Genomic DNA, 6,000 nt, shown 5'->3' with positions numbered 1-6,000 from the left:
TGCACTGAGTGAGGTCCCCAATCACAGCCCCTCCCATATTGTTTGTAAGGTCTAACTCCCTGTTACTCTCAAAGAAAAAGCAGCAAAAATAAAAGGTAGAAGACAAACAATCTCACTTATACAATAATTAAGCTGGCTTATACTTATCTATCTTTGTGCGGTTCTTGGTCCTTCACTTTTATGCAGCCGTAGTACTCTCTCCTGCGGCACCTATACTCCATTTAGCAGTTGCAGTTGTTCCAGCTCACTGCACCTCCTTTTCACTCGGCTTCCAGCTCCTCTGCCGCTGCGTGACTGGTGGTACCGGTGTACCGGAAGCAGAAACAGGGTAACTGGAGTAACGTACCACAGCATCGGGGTGACAGCTGGTCCCGGTGTACCGGAAACGGAGACACGGTAACGCACAATACTAATAGTGACTTGTGGATTCTCGGGAGGTGGTAGTATGTGGGAATAACTGGATGTGTAATAAATAAAAAAAGAATACTCTGACTTGGATATCGCCCCCTTTATCCCTAGTTAGACTTTTAAGGGCCCTTCTTTCTTGTAGATGTAGATTATCCCTTTTCTTCATTATGGATTTTGAGTTTTGGCATAATAGTCTCATATCATTTAAAGTTATATTAAAGAAGGTTTCTATCCCTCCACTTAATTGATTGGTGGGATAGAATTCTGATTTCTTTTTGAAAGGGCCTTTCTTATTTTTATCGACCTCAAACAAAGGTACCTCACAATTCTGACTACTATTTTCCTGTTCTAATTCAATGAGTATATTTAAAGGTAATGAATCCGCAGCATCCAAAACTATAGGGCTGCCTACTTCATCTTGTTTCTTTAGAGATTTATTGGCGAAGTAGCGCTTCCTACATAAGTCTCGAGTATATCGATTTAGCTCTACATAGAGTCCAAATAGATCAGGTTTTTGTGATGGTGCGAATTTAAGACCCTTTGCAATTAGCGCTTTTTCACTTTCAGTAAGCAGATGGGAGGAAAGATTGAATATGCCTTTATTTCTTAATAATTTCTTGCACTTTTTGATAGATTCCCTTTTTCCTCCTCTTCTTCCTCTGTATCTAGCTCTTTTCTTTTGGGGGAATTGTTTTGTAGAACCTGGTATTTGTTTCTGTTTCTCCATATTGGATATAGTCTTTGGTCTAAAAAAGAAGATGTGGATGTATTTTCTGTGGAAGATTCAATATTCCTAGATGTTATTTTGGGTCTAGCTCCTTGTACGTATGCTCTCATTCTTTTATCTGGGCTTCTTTTATTCTTATTGTACTGTTGAGATGTCTGTGCGGACCTCCGTATATATTCCCAACTATGTTCTCTCTGTAGGACTGTTTTGTAATTTGATTGTTCTCTTTCCCTATATGTAGATCTATCTTTAGAATGAGATTGATGTCTATTATTTCTAGATCTATTCAATGATCCTATTCTTTCTGAATTCATTCTATGTCTCCTGTTATAGGATCTTACCTGACCCTGTTTATAGTCACCTTGATCCCTAGACAGTTTCTTGTTTTTATTTGTAATAACAGTCTGATCAAACTCTTCAACTTTACAATTAACTTTACGGTCCAAATCCTTAAAATCGGATCTGACTTCAAAGGGTTGAAGTCATTTTTGTATATTTTCAATTTCTATAGAGATGGCTTTAACTTTGTCATCTCTATATGTAATAAGTAATTCCATAAGTGCAAAGGAGCAAGTATCAAGTATATTATTCAATTTTTCAGTCAGTTCATCATCCTCTTTAAATGAACATGACTTAAAAATCCTAAGCCCCCTGGGTATCATCTTTTCTTTTACATATCTTGTTAATAGTATCTTATCCAGCCAATGCCGGGTTTCGGCCTTGAGTAGATTTTCTAGTTTGCTAAACAATTGATGCATATCCAGGGGGTTTATTTTGGTCGGACTCCCCTGCATTCTCTTTACTTATTAGTTCATTTAAGATCAAGTTACGTCTGGTATTTCTTTCTCCTATGTCTCTACGTGTTGCCATATTAAAAGTGCAGCTCAAAACCTTGCAGAAAAAACAAACAAAACTCACACAGTTTTAACTATCAAAACTCAACCAGCTTTAACTGTCAAACCTGTATCAATATCAAGCGCACTTAAATTAATTTTCCACCGATCGGAACCTATAAAAATATATATAATGCAGCTCCCAATAGAGTATTCTGTAATACTCAATAGTTATATATAGGAAAAACACAGGAATGTCACAAGGAAGCGCATACATAAATTAAATTCTTATCTAATATTTAAAAATATTTATTAAAGTTATCAATTGTATATTTATACACAACACAATTATGCTAAAACTTTAAAACACACCAATATCAGTGCTGCAGGATGAAAGTCCATATGACTAAATTGTTACTAGTACCGTCCATAAATATGCATGTACCTCTGGAGCTCCAATTAATGATGTTCTTAAGCACACTCAGTGCTATTTTTATAACGCCCGGTAAAGGACTGGTTATTTTATAATTAGTCACTTTGTTATTTTGTGCCAATGGACCAAAGAGATGTTTCTATACAACCAAAGAGTTCACAGTGTGCCTGCCGCGTGGCAGCCAATTACCCCTTCTCTCCCCACCGCCAATGATTTTTGCTCACCACAGCCGTGCAGTATGGTTTCCGTGCGGCTTACACTTAAGCAGATTGAGCCGGAGTTCTTTAGTGGGAGCGGCGGTGACAGCAGCATCCACGGGGGTGGGGTGCACACTTCCAAAGGTTGTTTAAATAGTTGATCCAAGACGTCCTCTGGCATAAATATAATCTGGACAACCTGCAGGTGGTTTTGTAGAATCCTTAACACGTTTCTCCGTGCTTATGATCTCACGGTTTCATCAGAAGGTATTGAGGTGTATTAGGTTGTCCATATTTAAATATCAGGTAACCAATCAGTGAAAAGCAATAATTAGAGGTTCACAGGTGTGTAGTGTGCTTAAGAACATCCTTAATTGGAGCTCCAAAGGTACATGCATATTTATGGACAGTACTAGTAACAATTTAGTCGTATGGACTTTCATCCTGCAGCACTGATATTGGTGTGTTTTAAAGTTTTAGCATAATTGTGTTGTGTATAAATATACAATTGATAACTTTAATAAATATTTTTAAATATTAGATAAGAATTTAATTTATGTATGCGCTTCCTTGTGACATTCCTGTGTTTTTCCTATATACTCCCAATAAAATGATCAGTTACCACTAACAAATGGCCTCCTTCTGTCAATCACTTTGTGAACGCCCACGCGATTGGATTTTTTGCACTATTCGATCGCTGACCGGCAATGCCCTTTGTTGTTGTCTGACACGCGTGCGCATTGCTGTGCATATGCATGCGCAGTTAGTACCTGATCGCCCACTGTGTGAAAATGCACAGCAGCGATCAGGAATGAAACAGGCCCTATGTCACGATCCTGACTGTATTTCTCATATTCTGGGGCTTACCTCAGCGTATCCTGTACCTTGCATCTGTTCAGCTGTTCAGCTCATGAGGAAGACTGCAAATCTGTGTTTGCTTACCTTGATTAGCCACCTGAGTAGGAATTCCTCTAAGTAATCAGTAATCAGCTGTGTGCAGCATTTTGATTCTTCACTGGTGTTTAGGCCTAAAAGTCAGCATCCTCCTCTGTTCATTTGCAAAAAATTCAGACTTCAGTGATTTTTTGACCTGCTAGGCCTCAATCGACATTGGAGCCTAACCTGGTGTACTGACATGACAGGGTCTGATCACCTGACCTGGAGCTATCCAATCCTCTGCCATCCTTAGACTCTCTGAATCACCTGACTATGTTCACCAATGACCAAGGATCAGGAAGTATAAGTAAAGAGACTTGTGCTACATAATCTGCCAGTTCCTTCTGTCACACAGCTCTGTGTGAGCTTGGTAGTTGAGCTCCTTAAGAGGTAACACTTTTACTTTGGTTCCTGTAAAACTCTGTTCTTTTGCTACCCAGTCTGGATTACAGTTGTGTTACCAGTTATATCCAGTATCAGTCTTGTCTTAAAGCCAGAGCCGCAGTATTGATCAGTCTCGTCTTAAAGATAGCTGCAGTACTCTCCAGTCTCATCTTAAAGCCACAGCCGCAGTATTCTTCAGTCTCATCTTAAAGCGACAGCCACAGTATTCTTCAGTCTTATCTTAAAACTTCACACTGTTGCAGTATTCTTCATTCTCATCTTAAAGCAACAGCAGCAGTATTCTTCAGTCTTGTCTTAAAGCCACAGCCACAGTATTCTTCAGTCTTGTCTTAAAACTTCACAAAGCCGCAGTATTCATCAGTCTCGTCTTAAAGATAGCTGCAGTACTCTCCAGTCTCATCTTAAAGCCACAGCCGCAGTATTCTTCAGTCTCGTCTTAAAGCGACAGCCACAGTATTCATCAGTCTTATCTTAAAACTTCACACTGTTACAGTATTCTTCATTCTCATCTTAAAGCAACAGCAGCAGTATTCTTCAGTCTTGTCTTAAAGCCACAGCCACAGTATTCTTCAGCCTTTTCTTAAAACTTCACAAAGCCGCAGTATTCTTCAGTCTCATCTTAAAGACACAGCTGCATTATTCTTCAGTCTCGTCCTAAAAACACAGTTCATCTTCAGCCTCATCTTAAAGTCACAGCCACCGTCATTGTGCTACATACAGTTGCATTTCCAGTTATACCGATACCCAGCCCGGATCACAGTGCAATTCTCAGTCTCACCGGTAACCAGACCGGTTCTCAGTCTCGCCAGTAATCAGCCCAGTTCCAGTCTCACCAATAACCAGTCTGGTTCAACATCTTCAGCTCTTCCCCCAGATCTGCAAAACTCCAGAGAACCTGTTTCATAGTTTCCTTAAGTACACAAACACCTACTCCTGTGACAGTATATCTAGTTCTTTCTCACCAATACATTCACCATCCTGCTATCAACACCAAGTCCCTGGTGATCCAGTGGTCAGGATATGGCTCCCTCTGCTGAGACCCGGGTTCAATCCCCAGTCAGGGATTGCTCCTTACTACTTCATCTCACTGATTTCCACAGACCAACCAAATATACACATAGTCCTCCAGTTACCCCCACAGACTGCACATACACGCCGGGTTCATAAAAAACACAGTCATGACACCCTATATATCAATGCAGTAGCAGATTTACCACTAGGCAAAGAAGACTCAAGGGCCTGGCAGATTCCAGGGGGCTCACGGACAGGTCATGGAGTCGAGAAGACATTTCTGATTACCGCTGACAATATCCGAGTCCTGGGCTGGCTAAATACTCATGGCAGGCTTTCATAGACTAGATAGCTGCCAGGTGCTAGTTGCCCACACCTGCCTGTGCACAGTGCCTACAGTGTGATTTTTAAGTACACTAGTACAACTACCATCCACCTGCTATAATCGGGCGGGGGGCCGATTGGGGAGCATACACTGACTGGAAGGGTGGCACAATGAGTGGGCCCTGTCTGCTACAATTGGTGGGGGGCCACTCTGAAGATTGTTTGAGGAAGGGGAGGCCCAAATCATTGTCTTGCTTAGGGATCCACAACATCTAAATCTGCCTGTATTTCTAAAAATGTACATACCATTAAAAAAAAAATGTATATGTATACAACCAAAAGACACTGTTGCTAGATGGATGAAACTTTGTAAAGAAATTAGAGAAACAGGAAATTCCCATTAGTCATGTAAAAAATATGCAAACTATAGTGGTCATTCCGAGTTGTTCGCTCTGTAAATTTTTTCGCATCGCAGCGATTTTCCGCTTAGTGCGCATGCGCAATGTCCGCACTGCGACTGCGCCAAGTAAATTTGCTATGCAGTTAGGAATTTTACTCACGTTTTTCTCTTCGTTCTGGTGATCGTAATGTGATTGACAGGAAGTGGGTGTTTCTGGGCGGAAACAGGCCGTTTTATGGGTGTGTGGGAAAAAACGCTACCGTTTCTGGGAAAAACGCGGGAGTGGCTGGAGAAACGGGGGAGTGTCTGGGCGAACGCTGGGTGTG

This window comes from Pseudophryne corroboree, chromosome 6 (assembly GCF_028390025.1).
Source record: "Pseudophryne corroboree isolate aPseCor3 chromosome 6, aPseCor3.hap2, whole genome shotgun sequence".
Taxonomy (NCBI): Eukaryota; Metazoa; Chordata; class Amphibia; order Anura; family Myobatrachidae; genus Pseudophryne; species Pseudophryne corroboree.
This window is presented reverse-complemented; position numbering follows the sequence as displayed.